The following is a 24,094-nucleotide window of genomic DNA, read 5'->3' as shown; positions in this document are numbered from 1 at the left end:
CAAATAAAATGAATCATAAAAACATGACAATGGGTTCCACTGCCGACCCAGTATCGGACAGTGACATGTCGTCAGCACTATTGTCTCCTCCCCTTGATAACTTCCTATTGGATGAAACGCGTCAGAGAGGAGGCACTATCCCTGACGCCAGGCCACTGTCCAATACCGGGTCGCCAGCGTCACCCATTGTCATATGTTTTTATGATTCATTTTATTTTGCCTTTTAGCATACAATTCCAATAAATACTGCACTATGGATACTTCACCTGGCTCCCGGTGAGCTATTTTACTACAGTTACATGTGGATGGAGCAAGTTCTGAACAGCCTTCCCCACAACACATGGTGGATCTACACTGAGTGCGTGTTTGCTGCTGTATTGGCAGCCAACTTTTCTGGTGAGTGTCCATTTCACAGGGGTGCGGTGGATGACTCTGGAGCACTGTACTGGATCACCTCTTCACTTCTCAAGTCACCACCAAATTTTTTGCACATCTTTGCACTGAACTATTGTGTTTTCACCAATAAGTTGATATTACTGATTCGATCATGGGACTGTGCATTTAAATCTATATATCATGCCACATACAGTATGTAGGTCAAAACGACACGCAGGTCGCGTGATCGATTTCAAGACCATCTATATGACATACATAAAGATACAGACACTGGAACAACATACATCAGAAAGATGTCTCCAGTTTAGCCATCCAAGGTGTAGAGAAAATAGTGTTACCTATCGGTTTTATGTAAATGTGAGTTTTATTGCATTTTCTCCAATATGGAACACCAGAATACCAGCGGATATGAATTTTGAGTGGGATGTCACTCATTATCATGAGTGACAACACCCATGTTCATTACCACTTCTATCTTCTTCCTTTTCTTTTACTTTATATACAATAACATCAGCCTCTCTAACACACCAAAAAAAAAAAAGTTTCATAGTATGCGATTGTTTGCTCGTAAATAGCAACAATTGTTTTCTCATGCTATGCATCATGTGTGCGTGTGTCAGTCCCTTTCCCCTTTTTTTACCATAAGATAAAACAGATTTTTTTTACTACAAGATAAAATAGATTTTTCTAGAAGGCATTCGTCACATCACACACATAGAGATGTGTGTGTGTTTTCACACACGTTCACATATATGGATGTGTTTACATCCATATAGAATCCGTGTCATACACACTGTTTTGTATTGTATTTTCATTAAGCCTGCATTTTTAGCATCTGTTCCGGTACTTTTCCCATTTTTTACCGTCATTTCACATTCTCATGTACACATACATGAGTAGCCTTATGTGAGAATTATTACTGTCAATAAATGTCTAATAAGTAATCTATATACTTTTTGCTGGAAGGATTGCTTTGAAGTCTTAACATAATTAAACAAAGCTCTTTTATACATATATATATATATATATATATATATATATATATATATATATATATATATATATTGAATTCTTTGGCGTTTATGCCAATTTTTGCAGGTGTTCTTATACACGTTTTTCCTCCAGCAATACTGAAACTGTATACATATGTTAATACATGTACAGTAAAACCTTAGATTGCAAGCATAATTTGTTCCAGAAACATGCTTGTAATCCAAAGCACTTGTATGTCAAAGCAAATTTTCCCATATGAAATCATGGAAACTCAGATGATTCGTTCCACAACCATTTATTCATAGGTCCTTTAGTTTATAGTCCATATAAAAACATTATAGTAATGTGAGGTTGTGTGACCATAAAATGTCCATCCACAAATGAAAGCCTTCACAAGGGGATTAGAAGCAAAATCCAGCAGGAGCTACAGAGTATAAAAGAGAAGAGAGGCGCCTCTAAGTGTAGCAATATGTTTCTAAATGTTGTACCTTCATTAAATGTAACCATATTGCTACACTTAGAGGCGCCTCTCTTCTCTTTTATACTCAGTTGTGACATGACACTGCTTGTATATCAAAACATTGCTTGTATATCAAGTAAAAATGTATTAAAAAATTTTGCTTATCTTGCAAAACGCTCTCAAACCAAGTTACTCTCAAACCAAGGTTTTACTGTATTTGGTTTTCACGTTTTTTTTTTTTTTTGCCTTTTTTGATGTTTTTACTTCCTATCTATGTTTTGTTCATTTACTTTTGGCACTGCATGCTTTTTGTTACGATTATTTATAAGTTTGGTATATTACTTATCTGTGTCAGCTACCGCCCCACCACAGCACAGAGATACATCTTTTTATACGTGCAATTTTTTTTTTTTTTTATGAAAAAGAGCTGGAGATTTTCTGAGAATCATGTCATGAAAAGAATTCAGCTAGTTTAAAATAAAAATAGTGCTAGTGAAATTTCTTTTGAATAGATGAAGTGTAGGAATCTGGAAAATACAAGCATATCACTTCTCTTATTGATAAATGTTCTGAGTAAATGTTCCATGTAATAAATATGGGTAACATTTTGTGATTTCATACTGAGCTTGCAGGGCGCTGATGGGTAAGTAAATTTGCAAAGCAGATAAACCGTTAATGTAGATTTGTCCAGTCTGTGGAGAATCATACGAATACGGACCTGGATTTCTGATTGTTTAGACTCCTGTATTGTGTAATTCTCTACAGGGCAGACAGGACTGTATGCAAATATTCAGGAGAAACATAATCAGTATGGTGACTAAGTGGTTAATTTTTTTTTTGCTCCTCATTTCTGGGTCTAGATAGGGATGAATGAAATTGAGAGTATTCACTTCCCCAAAATTTCAGCAAAAATCAGGATACTTCATTGAAATTTTAAAATTTTGGTAAAATACAGTGGAGTTAATGAAGAAGGTAAAATTAACGGGATTTTTTGTTGTTGTTGTTTTTACCTGCCGACCGGCTCTTGTACATATACGTCAGCAGTTTAAAGATGGATATCTTGGTAACGGCAGCAGCTGCTGCCACAACCAAGGTATCCATCTTTTGAGCTGGTGGTCCTGTTTAAGATAATGGTGGCCTCTGCAGCGGATTCGTCACAAGATCACTGTTATCGGTGGCGGGAGAGGAGCCATCCCATCTCCATACTATAGCAGGGTGGAAGCGACATCAAAACATCACTTCCGCCCATACGTCTTAAAGGGCGTTTTTCTGTTGTCATTTTTTTAAATGACAAATTTATTTTATTCTTTTTACATTTAAAGCGGACCTCCACCCTAAAGTGGAAGGTCCGCTCATCGGAACCCTCCCCCCCTCTGGTGCCACAATTGGCACCTTTCAGGGGGGGGGGGGGGGGGTGCAGATACCTGTATAATCCAGGTATCTGCACCCACTTCCGGGTCAAGCTAGCCACTGCTAGCCGCAGATGCCCCCCCCCCCTGTTGTGTTCTGGGAAACAAACAGTTCCCAGGACACAGCGGGGGCCAGTGGAGACGTGCAGCGCATCTCGCGCATGTGCAGTAGGGAACAGGGCAGTGAAGCGGCAACGCTTCACTTCCCGATTCCCTGACAGAGGATGGCGGCGGGGGCAGCTGAGAGATGAGCGATTGCTCGTCATCTGCTGCCGACTTCGCTGGACCCTAGGACAAGTAAGTGTCCATTTATTAAAAGTCAGCAGCTGCAGTATTTGTAGCTGCTGACTTTTAATATTTTTTGTTAAGGTGCAGCTTCTCTTTAAGTCCAAATATGAGATCTGAGGGCTTTTTGACCCCAGGTCTCATATTTAAGAGGACCTCTCATGCTATTTTCTATTGTAATAGGAATAAAAGTGACCCAATTAAATTTTCTTTTTAAAACAGTGAAAAAATAAATAAAATCAAGTACAATAAATAAGATTTTTTTTTTTTAAAGTGCCCAGTCCTGATTAGCTTGTGCGCAGAAGCGAACATATAAGTGAGTAGCCCCCGCATATGAAAACGGTGGTCAAACCACACATGTGAGGTATTGCCGCAATCGTTAGAGCGAGAGAAATCATTCTAGCCCTAGACCATCTCTGTAACTAATGCAACCTGTAGAATTTTTTCAACGTCGCCTATGGAGATTTTTAAGGGTAAAAGTTTGACGGCATTCCACGAGCGGGCACAATTTTGAAGCGTGACATGTTGGGTATCAATTTACTCGGCGTAATTATATCAAAAAAAATTGGGCTAACTTTACTGTTGTCTTATTTTTTTATTCAAAAAAGGGAATTTTTTCCAAAAAAAGTGTGCTTTTAAGACCGCTGCCCAAATACGGTGTGAATCGCAATGACCACCATTTTATTCTCTAGGGTGTTAAAAAAATATATATAATGTTTGGGGGTTCTAAGTAATTTTCTAGCAAAAAAAACCTTGTTTTTAACTTGTAAACACAGAGTCTGAAAAAGAGGCCCAGTCTTTAATTGGTTAAATGGCTCATAAGGGTCCTTTAAATATCCTGACCTGTTCTTGTACCTACAAAAAAATAGCTACAAGCATACCCCACTTTTAAGTACACAATGGGGTTTATTTACTAAAGCTAGAAAGTGCAAAATCAGGCTCACTTCTGCATAGAAACCAATGAGCTTCTAACCCCAGCTTGTTCAATTAACCACTTACAGACCGGACCATTTTTCTGGTCAAAGACCAGACCACTTTTTGCGATTCGGCACTGCATCGCTTTAACTGACAATTGCGCGGTCGTGCGACGTGGCTCCCAAACAAATGTGACGTCCTTTTTTTTCCCACAAATAGAGCTTTCTTTTGGTGGTATTTGATCACCCCTGCGGTTTTTATTTTTTGCGCTATAAACAAAAATAGAGCGACAATTTAAAAAAAAAAAGCATTATTTTTTACTTTTTGTCATAATAAATATCCCCCAAAAATATAAAAAAAATCATTTTTTTCCCTCAGTTTAGGTCGATACGTATTCTTCTACATATTTTTGGTAAAAAAATCGCAATAAGCGATTATTGATTGGTTTGCGCAAAAGTTATAGCCTTTACAAAATAGGGGATAGTTTTATGGCATTTTTATTAATAATTTTTTTTTACTAGTAATGGCGGCGATCAACGATTTTTATTGTGACTGCGACATTGCGGCGGACACATCGGACATTTTGGACACATTTTTGGGACCATTGTCAGTTATACAGCAATCAGTGCTATATAAATGCAGTGATTCCTGTGTAAATGACACTGGCAGTGAAGGGGTTAACCAGTGGGTGGCAGTGTAGGGGTTAAAGGGGTTGTAAAGGTTCGTTTTTTATTTTCTAAATAGGTTCCTATAAGCTAGTGCATTGTTGGTTCACTTACCTTTTCCTTCGATTTCCCTTATAAATGTTTTTTTTCTTTGTTTTCTTTGTCTGAATTTCTCACTTCCTGTTCCTCCTCAGTAAGCCATTCAGTAAGCTGTTCTGGCTGACTAACCACCAGCTCGGATGATGGTGAGAAGTTTACTGAGGAGAAACAGGAAGTGAGATATTCAGACAAAGAAAAAAAAGATTTAGAAGGGAAATCGAAGGAAAAGGTAAGTGAACCAACAATGCACTAGCTTAGAGGAACCTATGTAGAAAATAAAAAACGCACCTTTACAACCCCTTTAAGTGTTCCTAGGGGTGTGTTACTAACTGTGGGGGGCTGGGCTTTCATTTAGTGAACACTGATCTCTGCTCCAATCACATGGAGCAGAGATCAGCGTCACTAGTTGCTAGGCAGAACGGGGAAATGCTGTTTACACGGCATTTCCTCCATTCAGCCGTCCCGTGAGACGATCGTGGGTATGCCCATGGCGCGCTTGCGATGGCAGGACGGCATTGAAGATTGGATGTACCTGTACGCCAATATGCCTGCCCGTGCCATTCTGCCGATGTACATCGGCGCGCGCCGGTTGGGAACCGGTTTAGCTTTGGTAATAAAACCTGGAAGCTCATTGGTTTCTATGCAGAAGTGAGCCTGATTTTGCACTTTCCAGCTTTAGTAAATAAACCCCATTGAGTACTGAAAAGTGGGGTATACCTGTACTCAGGCATTTTTTGCACAGAAATAAAAAACAAATAAACAGTAAAATAAAAGTAAAATAAAATAGAGACCGCACATAAATAACAATAAAATATACTAAAAAACTAAAAATACACAACACACAAAAAAAAACTACCCTAAATACACCATAGCCAGTCCACGAAAAAAAATGACATCCTCTAAAGAGTAGAACTTTTCTTTTTTTTATTTCAAGGAAATTTCTCTTATTGTTCAAAATTGGTACATACAGGTAGGTTTATAGGCATCTGATTTAGCTTGACCTAGAGCTTTCACTTTTCACGTTCTTTAGGGCAAGGATTGATTTGAAGGGATCAATGTATTCTCTCCTCACAAAGCTGATGTTTCAGTTTTTGGTGTATAGTGATGAGTTAAACCATTGGATAATCTATTGTATCTGTCTGATAAGATATATGCTTTTGTGTTCCTGGATTTACACATCAGCTGTGGACATCACCCGATGTTCCCACTCTACCTGCTGGATTTTGTATATATTATACAAGGGCTGTACAGAAAGCAAAGCAAAAGTGGGCATAACTTTTTTTTAACTTCCATAAGTCACTCAAAACTCACACATTGCTCGAGTAAATCTTCTTCTATAGTGACTCTTCTTCTTTTTCAATGCAGGTGAATAATGGATTCCAAGCAGAAGCAATGTGCTGTCATTGAGTTCTTCATGAAGGAGGGTTGCGGGCTGTCTGACATCCACAGATGGCTACAAAATGTTTATGGAAATTATAGCATTGACGAGAGCAGCCAATGACAAGACTTTGCTCTTCTCAATGGTGTCATCTCTGTAAACATTCTGTAGCTGGCTGAGGATATTGGACATCCTGCACCCCTCCTTCTTGAAGAACTCAATGACAGCATATTGCTTCTGCTTGGAATCCAATATTCACCTGCATTGAAAAAGAAGAAGAGTTACTACAGAGGAAGATTTGCTCTACCAATATGTGAGATTTGAACAACCCATGTCACTTAACCACTTGTACCTAAACCCCCCTCCTGCCCAGACCAATTTTCAGCTTTTAGCGCTGTCACTCTTTGAACGACAATTGTGCGGTCATACAACGATGCACCCAAATGAAATTTTTATCATTTTTTCCCCACAAATAGAACTTTTTTTTGGTGATATTTGATCACCTCTGAGTTTTTTTATTTTTTGTTAATTTTTTTTTAAAAAGACTGAAAAAAAAAGTACAAAACCGTTTTATATTTTGTTAATAAATTTTGCAAACAGGTAATTTTTTTCCTTCATTGATGTATGCTGATGAGGCTACACTGTTGGGCACTGATAGACTGCATTGATGTGCACTGATAAGGTGGCACCGATGGGCACTAATAGGCAGCACTGATGGGCACTAATGGGTGGCACTGATGAGGTGGCTCTGGTGGGCACTGATAGGTGGCATTGGTGGGCACTGAGGTGACACTGATGGGTGGCACTGATGGGCAGCACTGAAGGGCATTGATAGGTGGCACTGATGGGTGGCAGTGATGGGCACTGATGAGTGGCAGTGATGGGCGCTGATCGGCACTGGTTGGTGACATTGACAGGCAGCACTGCTAGGTGGCACTGATGATGCACTGATTGGCACCACTGGTGGGCATTGATAGGTGGCACTCATGGGCATTGATAGGTGGCACTAATTGCTAGCACTTAAGCACTGATTCGTGGCACTGTGTGGGCACTGGCAGGGGGCACTGGAAGGCAGTACTGGTGGGCACAGATGAGGCTTCGCCTCTTCCTCTTTGGGTCCGAAGTCCCTTGCACTGAAGCCAGTGATCTCACGCTGTTAGCGTGAGGAGAAAAAAAAAAACAATTACTGATCTTCTGTTTACATCACGTGATCAGCTGTCATTGTCTGACAGCTGATCACGTGGTAAGGGGGCGGTGGTCTCATTGACTCGGTGATCACTCGCGCTCTGCAGGGGGCGCGCGGGGAGCGTGCAAAGGGGAGGGCGTCTATTGACGGCAAAGTAGATCGGTGCTGTAGCAGTCATTCGGCTATATCGCGGATCTGAAGGAGTTAATAAAATAGTTATGCATTACTTTCAATACAGCCCTCATACTATGGGGAATGCAACAGAAAATTCTGAAACACACAATTGTGTTCAAGAACACCCACATCTCCAGGAAACAGTATCCAAGACATATTAACCACTTAAGGTACCTGTACGTTGCTTTTTATGTGCCCAGCCGGGGGGCGGGAGCGCGCCGCCGGTGGCGAGCTCCCAACCAGGTCCTGAGCTTCATGACCGTGGCCGCGGGACCAGCGGAACCGATCGCCGCTGGTGTCCCGGGTTCGGGTCACAGAGCTGAAGAACGAGGAGAGGTATGTGTAAACAAACCTCTCCTCATGCTTCCTACTGTGGCTGTCACCGATCGTCTGTTCCCTTTTATAGGGAAAGATGATCAGTGACGTCACATGCCAGGCCACGCCCCTACAATAAAAAAACACATAGCGTCATACATAACACCTACACTGCCCCCTAGTGGTTAACTCCTTCACTGCCAGTGTCATTTACACAGGAATCAGTGCATTTAAATAGCACTGATTGCTGTATAAATGACAATGGTCCCAAAAATGTGTCAAAAATGTCCGATGTGTCCACCATAATGTCGCAGTCACAATAAAAATCGCTGATCGCCGCCATTACTTGTAAAAAAATAAAAATAAAATGCTATAAAACTATCCCCTATTTTGTAAACGCTATAACTTTTGCGCAAACCAATCAATAATCGCTAATTGCGACTTTTTAACCACAAATATGTAGAAGAATACGTATCGGCCTAAACTGAGGAAAAAATAATTTTTTTTATATATTCTTTGGGGATATTTATTATAGCAAAGAGTAAAAAATATAGCATTTTTTCAAAATTGTAGCTCTATTTTTGTTTATAGCGCAAAAAATAAAAACCGCAGAGGTGGTCAAATACCATCAAAAGAAAGCTCTATTTGTCGGAAAAAAAGGGCGCCAATTTTGTTTGGGAGCCGCGTCGCACAACCGCACAATTTTCAGTAAAAGAGACGCAGTGCCAAATCGCAAAAAGGGGCTTGGTCCTTTGGCTGAAAATTGGTCAGGGGATTAAGTGGTTAAGAGCCAGGGGCTGATTCAGTCCCTTAGACTCAAAGTTTATCAGCTTGCGGACCTCCCCACGCACATATATTGTGGCAGGGCGGCTGCTCTGTCCTAGATCATGTACCTAGTACATGAGCTGACACATCCGGGTCTGGGGTGACACGTTCGCCACTGGCATTCGCACTGGGAGCGAATCGGCGGGTCTGGCGCACACGATGTCTGCTGGGACTATCGATTGTACAGGAGACAGGCTGTGAGAGGGGAATGTACTGATCCTGTGTTTCTGTTAAACAGGAACACCGATCTTTATCTTCCCCCCAGTCAAAGCACCTCCCCCACAGTTATTAAGCACTCCCTAAGAACACATTTAGCCCTTAGATTTCCCTGCAAGTGTCATTAGTATAGTGACAGTGAATTTTTTTAGCACTGATCACTGTAATATTGTCACTGGTCCCCAAAAAGTGTCATAAGTGTCAGTTAAAGCAGAGCTCCACCCTAAAGTGGAGCTTCCGCTCATTGGAACCCTCCCCCCCTCCGGCGCCACAATTGGCACCTTTCAGGGGGAGGGGGTGCAGGTACCTGTACAGTACAGGTATCTGCACCCAATTCCGGCATAGATATCTGCAGAATATACGCCCCTTTCCGCAGAATCTACGCCCCTTTCCGTAGGTCCCCCGCTGTCTGCTGGGAAACACATGGATCCCAGAGACAGCGGGGACCATCCTTATTGCGCAGCGCGACTCGCGCATGCGTAGTAGGGAACCCGGAAATGAAGCCGCAAGGCTCCATTTCCTGATTCCCATACCCAAGATGGCGGCGGCAGCACCCGAGAGATGATCGAGAGATCGGCTTCGGGTGCCGACATCGCGGGCGCGCTGGGCGCGTAAGTGTCCTTATTTTAAAAGTCAGCAGCTGCAGTATTTGTAGCTGCTGGCTTTTAAAAAAAAACAAAACGGCGGAACTCCTGCTTTAAGTATCCGATATGTCCACTGCAATATCGCAGTCCTGCTATGAGTCGCTGATCGTTGCCATTACTAGTAATTAAAAAAATATATATGTAAATATCATAGTTTGTAGACGCTATAACGTTTGCGCAAACCAATCAATATACGCTTAAAGGGATTTTTTTTACCAAAAATATATAGCAGAATACATATTGGCCTAATTTGATGAAAAAATTAGATTTTCTACACTATTTTATTGGGTATGTTTTATAGCAACAAGTAAAAAAAAAAAAAAAAAAAAAAAAAAAAAAATATATATATATATATATATATATCTCTTTTTTAATTTTTTTTTTTTTTTTAATGGCCGTCTTTTTTTGTTTTTAGGGCAAAAAATAAAAACCGCAAATAACACCAAATACCACCAAAACAAAACTCTATTTGTGGGAAAAAAAGGACAAACATTTTATTTAGGTATAGTGCCGCACGAACCGCACAATTGTCATTTAAAGTAACACAGTGCCGTATCGCAAAAAATGGCGTGTTCGTGAAGGGGGTAAACCTTCTGGAGCTGAGTGGTTAAATAAATGATTTACTCTTGGGTGGACTGGCCCTTTAAAGTGGTTGTCAACCCTTACAGACCACTTTAACCTACAGGTAAGCCTAGATTAAGGTTTACCTGTAGGTGCAAGAAATATGTGTAGGTTAAGGAGATATTTTCCTAAAAACGGGCACTGATGTCTACGGCACAGTGAAGGCGATCATGCTGTCACTGATGGCTCCCACGCGCATGCGCCAAAGAGACCTCATCGCTGCTCCGGACAGTCACAGCGCCGAAGCAGAGATACCCAGAAGTCACTCCGGGTATCATGGCGGCGACGGAGGAGGTGAACGAGGGTCGCTTTGGGGGCTTCGATCTAAGGTAAGTAATTAATAATGAGCTAGTATGCTATGCATACTAGCTCATTATGCCTTTGTCCTGCAGGGCGTTTTTTTTTTTTTTTTTTTATTAGAGAGGGTTTACTTCCTCTTTAATATAGTAAAGCTATAAATCATTAGTAATAGTTATATAAAATAGTTAAGATGGCTTAAAGTGTAACTTCACTCTCTCAGTCAACACTGACAGTTTTTAATCCCTATGTTGCTAACATTAGTAAATAGATAGCAAAGTATATCATATTTACTTGTTTTAAACTTTTTCTTTTGCATTTCTTCACTTACTTCCTGTTTTTCAGGCCTAGGCAAATTATGCCATACATCCCAGGAACCTTCTGGAGTGGAGGAGGAGTTTTCTCAGCTAAGCACACCCTACTCTTCAAATGCCTGAGCTAAGGGCAGTCTGATTCCAGGTAGTAAATGCTACAATCTGCTGCAATCATCTGTCCTTACTGTCCTTAGTCTGCCACTATGAAAGCTATGATTAAGCGCCTTTAGCGGTGTAAAACGCGTCAGTTATCATCTGGACCCGTGTCTCTGATTGATGTATGGATTAAGCTTTATTCAATAAAGGCATTATTTTGGAGTGCGGCCATCCTTTTTCCATTTTCTGCCATTAGAAAAGCTAGGGGGTGTTTTTCAAACTCATATCTCAGCAAAATTCTGAATTTCTGCAATTTCTGAAATCCATTTGGACTCATAGGTGATATTATAGGAACATATCAGTTAATAAGGATTTTCAGCAAACATACTATTGACAAATCAGGGACATATACCAAATGCTCACTCTGCCTACTGGCACCTGCTCTCTTAGTGCTGCTTCTCTGAACCCAGTTCATGCTCCACACGAAAGAACAGTGGAAAGTGCAGTTTGGAGAAGGGAGGGGGAGGAGGAGGAGGAGGAGAGGGAAGCAAGGAAGTGTCTTGCCATTCTAGGCTATGGGGCTGTGTTTTTTATTGATGCACACAGTGTAGGGAGATACAACTTTATTTTCTGCACTGCAAAAGTAAGGAAATCAGGAATCAGGAAATCTGGGGCAGCAGTCGTGGCACCAGCTTACAATGGAGCATAGGCAAGGATTAAAGGATAAATAAGCTGAATACTCAGTAAGTGGTTAAGGCAGCCTTTCTCAACCTATTCAACACAGAGGAACCCTTGAAATAGTTCTCTGGTCTCGGGGAACCCCTGATAAAAATTAGAGATCTACAACTCATGATACATTAGTGTGATGGTCAGTGGGAAGAATGGTCCTTACACTTGTGGTCATTGGGAAGAATTACCACCTTACAGATCGCTAAAAAGATCACTGGTGTGAGTGGGAACTTATCTGAGAGGCAGAAATTGCCCAATGCTGAAGGAGCCCCTAGCAACCTCTGGAGGAACCCTGGTTGAGAATCGCTGGATTAAGGTGTCTGTTTAATGAAACTGTGAACAGTGGCGATCCCGGGGATCGCCACTGATCTCAGTCCATTAACAGTTTATGAAACAGAGATGATTGGGGAGAACATGTTCTCCCCAATGATCTCCACACACAGAGAAGCTGTCATTGACTGATACAGAAACGGCCACTTTTTGAAGCTGCGAAACTCAGCACTTCACTGGTGATCAGTGTCAGAATTCACCTCCCAGATTCACCATATCAGAGGTGGAGAATTGGGGAGAGAAGAGAGAATCCTGGGAGAAGGAGAAAGACTATTGACTTTCTTCTACCTCGATCAGACCCCCCCAAGACAGTGACCATGCCCCCCAGCCATGTTTATGTGTGTGTATATATATATATATATATATATATATATATATATATATATATATATATATATACATGGGCATAGCATAAGGGGTTACAGGGGTCACAATCACCGGCCCGTCCCTATCTCCAGGGGGCCCCTGCAGCCTCCCTGTCATATTATTATATCCTCCACAAAGTCCAGCTCTGATCTGCCCTAGGGCCCCACAGTCACGCTTCATTACTGGGCTTCCACTTTGCCTTCCACAGTCCACATCCCTCTGTTCTCATTGGCTGGGGAGAAGCTGTGAGCCATTTCCTGAATGGAGAGGAGCACGGGTGAGTACAGCCCAGGATGGGGAAGTGTCTGTGCTGGCAACATGGAATGGTAACTGAGTTAAGAGTTATGCCGTCCTGTAGCCACGAAGGGACCGATGTCACTTGTGTCTTCTAGTCACTAGCTGGGATTCTCTGTCTGCTTACCCCACTTCCCTGACAACTGGGGAAAAAGACATGCACCTCCGGGAGGTGATCTTCCCCCAACACCTGCCAACACTGACAGTGAAATCTTCAGAAATAGCTAAAACAAATCCCTTAACACCTTCTGAGGGGCTGCCGGCTCAAGATTTTGCTTTGCCCCCCCCCAGATCTAAGTTACGCCCCCCCCCAAAGCCCCCTGACAACCCCCTCCACCCTGTATGCTATGCCCCGCTGCTGAGCTTCTTTCCGAGTACAGCACTCTATAACATTCCTCCTCCGCAGGGCTGAAATCACATTCCTTTATGACACAGCCAGTCAACCATGATCTGCACAGGGTGTAACTTCCTACTGCAACTACACTGCCGTTCCAACCAGGGGATTTCATAGGTCAAAGCGGCAACATAAAAGCCAGATACACCCTGTCCTCTAATGTAAGGAGGAATTCTGGGAACTCAAAACTCTTAAGCCACTTTGAGTATCTTGGCATGCGGTGGGTGTATCTGCACACGTGGTGGAAGTGGTGGGTGGTAGTGGAGGGGTCCCAGGTCAACTTTTGCATCGTAGCTTCAAGCTACGCCTCTCAATATATATATATATATATATATATATATATATATATATATATATATATATATATATATACATATATAAAAATGTAGGGGAACTAATTACTTTATTAATGAGGTGGGTGGTCTCCTCTGAGAATGTCTGTGTACTGAGTAGTGATAATTTACCACCGCTTAATAAATGGACACCAGAGTGTTTCAGTGAATTTCTGGTGCCGTAATCCCGCAAGATTCCAGTATCAGGGGATGTTCTCCACTGTTCGAAGCGTTTGTAGATCACTTCACTTCTCAAAAGGAGAATAGATCTACACCCCTTCATAATCTGGCACTCACAGGAGAACAATCTCCACTGTGAATGCCGAAGAACTCAGCAGTGGATATTTCCCACTGCTTCTTAAATGGACACTGATATCAGCTGCTGAAAGTGCCTAAAAACCAAGGCATATGACTTTAAAGTGATATTAAATTCTTAGTTTTTTTTTTTGTTTAAAAATATCAAACATATCATACAAACCTGCATCGATCCTCCACTTCTCTGGTTACTTCCATCTCTCCTGGCCCCTCCCTCCTGTCGAGTGCCTCCACAGCAAACAGCTTGCTATGGGGTCACCCGCTGCTCTGTGTTGTCCATTCAGACATGGAGCCACGGCTCGGCCCCGCCCCCTCTCTCTCCTCACTGATTTTGATTGACAGCCGCGAGAGCCAATGGGACCCGCTGCTGTGTCTCAGCCAATCAGGAGGGAGAGTCCCGGGCAACCGAGGTAATGTTACGCAACATCGCTGGATCTAGATGGGGCTCAGGTAAATATTAGGAGGGGCTGCTGCACACAGAAGTTTTTTTTTTATCTTAATGCATTAAGATGAAAGTAAAATTCTGCCTTTAGAACCACTTTAATTTGGTGAAGTCTCAGGCCTCATGCACACTGGGTGTTTTGTTAACTCTCCTTAATTCTTTTCCTCCTGAAAGCAAAGTTTTGGCAGAAAAAAGACTTGATGCTTGTAAACTCATGTAAAGTGTTTAGGCACGTCACACGCTTGGGCATTAATTCATTGAATTTGCCAGAATAATTTATTCTGGCCATTGAAATGAATTAACCCTCAAGCGCTAAACGCGCCTAGTGCTCAGGCACATTTAGACGCAATTAGACAAGTTTACACATGTTTAGGCACATCAAGCGTTTTTTTTTTTCTGCTAAATTTCTGCTGTTCCTAGACACACAGGCAGTGGCTTTTTTTTTTTCTTCCTGTAAACGACCCTGCCTCTAAATGTCTATGTGTGCATGGACACATAGGGCTTTATTTACTAAAGGCAAATAGACTGCGCACTTTGCAAAGTGCAGTTGCTCCAGAGCTTAGTAAAGGATGTAAAGCTTCACTTTACAAAGAGTTCCCAATCATGTGCAAGGAAAGAAAAAAAAAAGTCAGCAGAGCTTCTGCTCATTTACTAAGCTCTGGAGCAACTGCACTTTGCAAAGTGCACCGTCTATTTGCCTTTAGTAAATCAACCCCATAGGCTAATATACAGTGATGTTTAGAGGAAGGAGAAAAAAAGCCAGACACCCCTAGGGGCAGAGAAAACGTCCAGAGTGCATGAGGCCTAAAACTCTCAATTTCCTTCATCCCTACTCTACTAGTTACTGCAGTTACTCATACCTCCCAACATTTTGAGATGGCAATGAGGGACACCTACTAGCAAACGTATGTAGGCATAGGACACGCCCCCTGCCACACTTCCTTAAAGGAGAATTAACCAACAAAAAAGGTTAATTAAATCCACAAGTGCTTTTCTTACCACTACTATTCTTTTATATTGGCTCTTAAAATTTACTAATGCAGCAACTGAGAAACTGGATTAAAGTTTTAGCACTGGGAAACACTTTTTGAAAGATAAAAGCGCATTTTATGTACAACTATATAGATAAGACCTAAATGAGGGACAAATGAGGAGGAATGAGGGACAGAGGGACATTGCTCCAAATCAGGGACAGTCCCTCCAAATCAGGAACAGTTGGGAGCTAGCTGAATTACATTGCAAGTCTTTTCATATAGTTTATAGAGAGCTACTATTTTGCACGGTTTGGTAACAATGTAATAAAATACAATCAAGTTAAATCAATGCTTTGTGTTCTATTCATTGTTACAAATGTCCCCATCTTTTTCCAAAGCTGACCTGCACACGATCCACCATTAGTGTGTAGGAGGGAAGAAGCACACGTCTCACTGCAAATATTAACTCATTTGGGGGGGTGATAAGAGTGGTGATTTAGGGATACTTGTGTCAGGAGGGTGGGTGGGGGGAAGAAGATTTGTGCTGGGGGGGATGGGGGGGTCTGTGTTGGGATTTAGAGTGGGGAAGGAGAACCTGTGTACTAGGAGTACAGGTTTTGTGCAAAGAGGGGTCAGTTTTATTTTGGGGGGGGGAGCATTTGAGCTGGGGGGATTTGGGGGGTAGAGGGGCAAAGATCTGATCTGGGAAGAGGGGGTATTTATCTTAGGGAGAAAGCATGCGGATTAGTGCTCAGTTTCTTAGTTTTTTTGAGAAGCGGGAGATTTTTACTGACACATAATGCTCATGCATCTTGAGGGGGCACAGTTTGACATGTTTCCCCTGGGCTTCAGATGTCCTTGTTCTGGCAATGGTGCAGCACCATACATTTTTTAATGCGTGAAAATTGTTACAAGATGCATGAGGCTTGTATATCGCATACACTTATCTGAAAATGCACAAAAAATTCCATATTCTAGTGCTTGGAACAGAGGTTTTGGTCATAAATACCAGTACACACATTGCAGCAAAGTGTAAGGGTCTTTGGTATGGTGTTTAGCTTGGCACATGTGCCTTTCATTGCTTGGACAGCAAAAAAATGTAATAAAATTTTCAGTGAAATTTTGACGCATGCATTCTGTAGTCTTTTTGCAACAGAAGGCACAAAATGCACATGATGTGGATGTTTGATTACAATCGCTATGTACAGTACATGGCTATCTGCGTGTGCTCTCAGCTCTACAATGGAATTGTAAAGTAATCCTTTATCCCTTCTCTTGTTTTATTTGTAGTAAATCAACCCCAATGGCATCAAGTATATGTAAGCCCTAACATTGAACTTATTTTTCTTGTTTCCCTCTGGTATGCTAAAAATACAATCGACAGTTCATTCTTTCATCTGTTTGATAAAGCCAACCCCCCCCCCCCCCAAAAGAACAGTTGATCCTGACAGAAATCCAGTGAACTTTAAACATCATGCTGCACTGAAATCTCAACAAAAATACACAAAAAAGAAAAAACTAGCAGGTGCGCTGATCAACAGTTTAGTACAGTCCTCCAGCTGGCTATTGATAATAATTAAACAAGTCAACGGGTGCTACTGCTCTCTATGGATGCTCTGGGTGGCAAGAACACATCTAGACAAAAACACAAAAGAAGAAAATGCAAAGCCACCCCAGTGTAACTGGGCTTTAATATGGTAAATATGTACAGTAATATGTGTAGCCCTTTCTACCATAGGTAGGTGCTAGCATAGGATTTTTTGCTACGAAAACTGTCAGCACAGGTAAATTTAGGCAGGCCTATGCTTTGCGCTAGGCCTGTCTGTGTTGATCTGGGGGCAGGGAGTGGTTAAAGTAGCAGTGGGTGTGACCACCTGTGCTCTAGTTCTGGGGTGCCTCCCCTGCTTCCAGGGAGAATGTTCTGGAAGAGGGGCAGGGCCTAGGATTGGCAGGCAGCTCATGTAGGTGCCCCTTACCAATCCCCAACTGGAATTGGCAGGGGGTGGGCCTCTGATATAAGATGAGTTAACAGGCCACTGGGTGGTGATGTCGGCTGAAAGAAGGGGAGAATGGAGTACTAGACAGCAGCAGGAGGGCACCCCCATCTAGGGGGGGGGGGGGTTCACCGATCGCAGGAGGACGACTGTGAGGGAACTTCACCTTTACACAGTCATTGGTGAAGTCTTTATCATTACACGGTCATTGAGAAGGAATTCCTGGAGCAGAGGGGCAGGAGAGGTAGTCGGAACATATGGTCCGGTTAAGTTTTCCATCATGGACTCGGGGCAGAGAAAGGACGGTGAGTGTACCACAGAGGAGCTCTGGATGTGGAGACATGCCAGGGAGTCTGTGAGGGAACTTCACCTTTACACGGTCATTAGTGAAGTCCTCAAGCTGCAAGCTGGGCTGGCAGGGAACAGCAGTCCATTATCCAACACATGCTATTAATCTACTAGGCCTCCGGGGAGAGGTACTGCAGGCCTCTGGCCTAGTAGCAGCAACTAATCAGAGTTAGCATTAGAGACTATTCAGAGTGGGATCTTTTGCACATAGAAGAAGATGTGACAAGAAATGAATATGCTACAGTATAAGATATGTGCAGGAGAGGATTTCTGGGAACTTCACTTACACGGTCATGGGTGAAGTCCTCATCATTACACGGTCATTGAAGAAGAAGTTCTGGGAGCAATAGTCTGCAGGAGTTACACAGAGGAGGAGCAATAGTCTGCATGGTGATGCAGGGAAGAGACTGTATCTATTATACATGCACATCATTCCTTCAGGCTCAAACAAAGTTCTAAGCTTTAAAACCTACAAATAGGATGGCAAAGTCTTTTGATCTATGGGCATCCCATATAGCCCTTTCGCCAACCAAGTCCCCCCCCCCCCCAATAAACAAAAACAAAACAAAGCAAATTACTGTTCATTATCTCTGAGGTGATATATGAAGGTCGGGCAGTCGGGTGATTTGGTGGATGTTTGTTACTAGTGGCAACTACACCGCTCATATGTAGTCTCAGCATACTTTCTGCACACTTCCTGTCCTAGAGTGACAATGCTACTCCTCCATAGATACAGAACCATGAGTAAGAGTTGTCACCCTAGAACAAGAAGCAGTTTGCTGGCAAGAACATATTGTGAATATAAAGGAAAAAAGAAAATGAATACATTTACCATGTCTAAGGACTGGTAAGCTGAAAAGCGCTGAACAATCTCTTGATTTTCGAACTGAGTACTCCAGGGGGTGTTGGTGGTCTGCTCGGCTGCTTGGGAGATTCTGGAAGGCACATGTGTGCTGGTGGACTCTTTAAGTACATATGCCACGTCTAAGGACTGGTAAGCTGAAAAATAGCACAATTTTGTACCTAGGTTTAGATACACTTTGAGATACACTGAGTTAGGAGCACATTTAGAGATCTGGAGTTCCAACTTCAGGCTAACAATCCTGATCAGAGTACTCATTCCAGCTCAACATAACTATGTTTTAAATCCAAAGTCAGCCAGGCCCCCCGTTCAAGAGGGAGGTTAGCAATGCAGCCTTCATGTTTTCAGTTAATAAACCTGTTCTATGACAAATATAGTGGTTGCTGTTGCTGACCTCTGCTTCTACTTGCCTGCCTATTGACTTCAACAATTGGGTCTGACATCATCCTGATCTCACTTTCTACATATTTAGTCTCATTTATGACTCAAGAAGTATTAAATTCATGGATTCTGCAGGACAGTCAATGTTAACCGGAATTTTCAAAGGGAGGCAGCAAGTCCTGGTTTTATCACAATCTGCCATTGCTAATTAACAAAATGTTGAAAATCAAATGACCTTTAGTAGCTTTTGTTTAAATTCCCTTCTCTATAGGAGAAAGCTGCATATAGTTGGGTGATCTAAACGCCACTCCATGCAGAGGCGCTGCATATAGATATTCAACATAGTTGTGTCCAGAGCATGCTGCTTGCAAAATACTCAGTTTACAATCATTTGGTGCTTATCATAATTATATGGATTTGTATATTTAAATTTTGTTTGCTACTCCAAAATATTGACAGTAAAGACCTTTTCTGTAATGTCTTATTAAACCCACACCTGTAATAATGCTATGCAAGACCGCATGACGGTCCACAAAATATACTGCTATGCACTGAACTGTTTGATGTATGTGTATTTGTTTCTTTTTTGTTTTGTGCTAAAATACAATCAAAAGAATAAAAAAAAAAAAAAAAAAAAAAAAAAAGACCTTCTCTGTAAAGCTCTGATAGTTTACCTCTGCCACCTAGTGTTAGAATATTAGTACTGCAGACAGGGACCAACAACTAGCTTTGATTAGAATTTTGTATTTTGGAAATTATGTACAAATATAGCTGAATAAGCAATAGGTAAAGGTCACTTCAACTGAATGTGTTCTCGCTACCTTTGTACTTTTATGTTTTTCATATATTTTTTCCCCTTTCTTTCTTCTACTATACTGAAATGCACTCAGCAGCATTGCAATACACAAATTAAATCATTCCTCCAGATGAAGCCACGAGGTAGGTGGCGTAACTAGCAGAGGTGGAGCCTGTTGGTGAAACTTTTCGTAACAAGTGAGATCTTTCCTATGGATTTTGTATCAATGCTTTTCAATTTTTAAATAAATGTGAGTTGAATATTAGCTGGGGTGAGGTTCTGTTTTTACTTCCCTGGATACTGCACCATTGGAGGCACTTTTGTTTCTTCTATGTTACTGTGGAACTACCGGCCACTAATGTGGAGTCAAGTTTGAAGCAGCATAGCGGAAGGAAACGACACCTGTTGTAGATTATTGTCTGTTCCCTGAGAACAGAAATTGTCAAGGACCAGTGTGGAGCATTCCTTAAATTGATTGTTAGGGTTCATTTTTGTTTTGTTTAAAATAACAAACATATCATACTTACCTCCACTGTGCAGCTCGTTTTGCACAGAGTGGCCCCAAACCTCCTCTTCTGGGGTCCCCCGGCAGCTCTTGCGGGTCCTCTCCACATCAGATATCCCCCTCAGAGAAGTGCCTCCCTGAGGGGGTTACCTTGCGGGTGCGCTCCCAAGTCCAGCTTTCGGTGTCAATAGACTCGGCCCCGCCCCCCAGTGTCCACATCATTGGATTTGATTGACCAATCTAGCTAACCAGGATACGAGACACCGGCTAGAGCTGGTGTGCTCGTCCCCGGCGCGACAAAAAGAGGGTTCAGGTAATTAAAATGGGGCACAGGGGGGCTGCTGCATGGCAAGAGGCTTTTCACCTCCATGCATAGAATGCATGGAGGGGAAAAACCACAAAGGCTTACAACCCCTTTAAGTGAGAGTTGCACTGTGTGCAAGGTGTGTTTGACCCCTTGCAGTGTCTTACAAGGAGGTGATCGAGCATTGCACATGGTGGCGAGAGCACTATTGGTGTGGAAGTTATTTGAAGCAAGGAAAAATGTCACATCTCCCTGCAAGCTAGCAGAAGATTTGACACCTATATGTCACTAATGGACTTTTTTGAGCATTTTTATTCTACTTTATTTTGTGATAGTTTCTTTATATTCTGCTTTTAGTGTAAATGCAGTGCTGTCTCATTCACTTTAATACATAAATCAAGATACATCACTAATTTACTGTATATGTACAGAGGAGCTGAATCAGGCAAGTGAAAGGTCAGGATTGCTAAAATATTCTGTGCTCAGGGCTGGTGCTACCACTAGGTAAACTAGGCAGCCGTCTAGGGTGCACTGCTGCCTAGGGCACCCGGCCACTGGTGTCTCTACTCCCTTCTCTCTGCAGCAAGCAAATAAGTCTCAGCATCAGCAGGCAGCCGCCGCTCCATTCACACATAGTGTCAGAGGCACATCGGCGGCGTAGGACTGTGTCTGTGTCCCGACTCCCAAATGATTGAAAGCAGGCAAACATTAATTGATGGGCACTGGTAGGCTGCGTTGATGGGTGCTGGTGAGGCTGAATTTGATGGGCACTGGTAAGGTTGCATTGATGGGCGCTAGTTGGCTGCATTTGATGGGCGCTTCATTAAAAAGGTGGGGTATACATGGGCAGGGCAAATGGGGTGGAGTCAGGGGTGGGGCCAAGGAAGGGGGCAGCAAAATTAGGTTTCGCCTAGGGTGTCAAAAATCCTTGCACCAGCCCTGTGCACGCTGCTTATCCTGTGCACTCCTTTGTCTTTATGTTTATCATTTCTTTTTGTGCCTTACACTTTCTCTTCCATTTCTCCTTTTCCTTCCTCTTTCTTTCTTACAGACACACACACAGTTTGCCTGTTAGAGAGATTTTCCCTAATTTTCTGTCCCGGTGACACCATTGCCACCAGGATAGGGAGAGAGAGGACATTTCTTGAATGGGGTCACAGACAGCAGCAAAAGGGTTCAAATGTTGTCTAGAGAAACACTTTACTTAGTAACATACTTGGCTTCATGCAAGTTCAGGATCTAATTAGATGACCTCAGTCATCTCATACTGTAATTGAGGCACATATCTATCATCTGTTTTAACCGGTAAAGAATTGACATATTTGTTCTGCCAGACAGAGCAGGCAGGTGCTCTTCAGTCCAGTAATCATTGTTACATAACACTGTATAATGCTGTGATTGGTCCAGTCCCTCCACAGTCTGAGAACTGCTGTACAGAGAATTACAGTTTATGCAAAAGGCCATTCTTATAAAGAGGCAAATTGAGAATTTTGCCTCTGGTGGCACCTTGTTTGGTCACATGGGGACAGCATTAGAAGAGAGTGGTGGTGTACGCAGAGGTGAGCAGCATTGGAAGAGGGTGGTGGGGAATGGAGAGGTGAGCAGCATTATAAGAAGGTGATGGGAGATGCAGAAGTGAGCAGCACCGGAAGGGGATGGCAGGAGATACAGAGGTGAGCAGCATTAGAAGACACTGGCAAGGGGTGGAGAGGTGAGCAGCATTAGAAGAGGGTGGCAGGGGATACAGAGGTGTGAAGCGTTAGAAGAGGGTGGCAGCAGGGCCGTCTTTAATATAGATTGGGCCCTGGGCAAAATTTTTCTTGGCCCCCCCCATGCAATTTCCCTCTCCACCTACTCTATTGCCGCATACGCACGGGCGGACTGTATGGCATACTTAGTCCGTCGAAACACATTTCAGCGGACAGTCCGCTCGTGTGTGGGCTTTAGCTGACTTTTTCAGCGTGCAGTCCGGCGTACTAAGAATTTCGGATTTTTCGAAATTCTGTCCGTCGTACTTTGGTTTCAGCGGACAATCCGCTCGTCAGTATGCTAGTTCGACGGACTAAGAATGGCGCATGCCCAGAAAGGATTTACACGGCGGAAGGGTGCTTTGCTGTGTATTGGACTTCCTATTTCTAGTCCCGTCGTACGTGCTGTACACGTCATCGCGCAAGCTTTCGACGGACTGTTTGGGTATCCGTGTGTGGTCAAGTCCGTTCAGTGGAAAGTACGACGGATTGTCCGTCGGATTGTATGACGAACTAAGTACGCCATACAGTCCGCCCGTGTGTACGCGGCATAAGACATACAATAAATAGCAGCTAGACCTAAAATCAGTTTTCTGTATCAGATCAGGCAGCAATTGCGATTGGTTGCCAGCAGTTACAGCATATCATTACTGCTTACTGACTAGTTGCTAGAGGTTACAGCACACATTACGGCTCACTGATTAGTTGCTAGAGGTTACAGCACATCATCTCCTCACAGCAGGGGAGCATGATATACAGTACATAGGAATGCCACCTTTATTTACATATCAATGCCGCCAGCCGCAGCTATTTACTTTGGATTGTCACCGCTATTTACATATGAATGCCGGTTATTTATATGTAAACACAGGGTCTGCAGGTGAGTCACTTGCACACAATAGGGCAGAGCTGCGCAGCATTAGTACCAGCACTTCACACAGATATTAGGACACAGCACAGGAATAAAACTTCAAGGGACGAGGGAATTTAAACCTGGATAGTTGGCAAGTATGAGGCAGCTGTTTTGGGCCCCACAACAATGACAGGGCCCAGGGCAGCTGCCTTAAAGACGGCCCTGGATGGCAGAGGATACAGAGATGAGCAGTGTTAGAAGAGGATGGCAGGGGATACAGAGATGAGCAGCGTTAGAAGAGGGTGGCAGGGGATACAGATATGAGCAGCGTTAGAAGAGGGTGGCAGGGGATACAGAAATGAGCAGCATTAGAATAGGGTGGCAGGGAATACAGAGGTGAGCAGCATTATCATAGGGTGGCAGGGAATACAGAGGTGAGCAGCGTTAGAAGAGGGTGGCAGGGGATACAGAGAAGAGCAGCGTTAGAAGAGGGTGGCAGGGGATACAGAGGTGAGCAGCGTTAGAAGAGGGTGGCAGGGGATACAGAGGTGAGCAGCATTAGAAGAGGGTGGCAGAGGATACAGAGATGAGCAGCGTTAGAAGAGGGTGGCAGGGGATACAGAGATAAGCAGCATTAGAATAGGGTGGCAGGGTATACAGAGGTGAGCAGCGTTAGAAGAGGGTGGCAGGGGATACAGAGAAGAGCAGCGTTAGAAGAGGGTGGCAGGGGATACAGAGGTGAGCAGCGTTAGAAGAGGGTGGCAGGGGATACAGAGGTGAGCAGCATTAGAAGAGGGTGGCAGAGGATACAGAGATGAGCAGCGTTAGAAGAGGGTGGC

General features: G+C 42.9%; 1 long non-coding RNA gene across 1 annotated transcript in view; it reads left to right on the top strand.

Annotated features, from left to right (window-relative positions):
* Positions 1-11,510, top strand: part of LOC143975401 (uncharacterized) — a 29,310-nt gene extending 17,800 nt beyond the window's left edge. The window contains exon 2 of the long non-coding RNA XR_013272377.1: positions 11,224-11,510. This is a non-coding gene — a long non-coding RNA (uncharacterized LOC143975401). The remainder of the gene's footprint in view (positions 1-11,223) is intronic.
* Positions 11,511-24,094: the final 12,584 nt, after the last annotated feature.

This window comes from Lithobates pipiens, unplaced genomic scaffold (assembly GCF_037356315.1).
Source record: "Lithobates pipiens isolate NorthernLeopardFrog02 unplaced genomic scaffold, aLitPip1_a1.2 Scaffold_13, whole genome shotgun sequence".
NCBI classification, from domain to species: Eukaryota; Metazoa; Chordata; class Amphibia; order Anura; family Ranidae; genus Lithobates; species Lithobates pipiens.
This window is presented reverse-complemented; position numbering and strand designations above follow the sequence as displayed.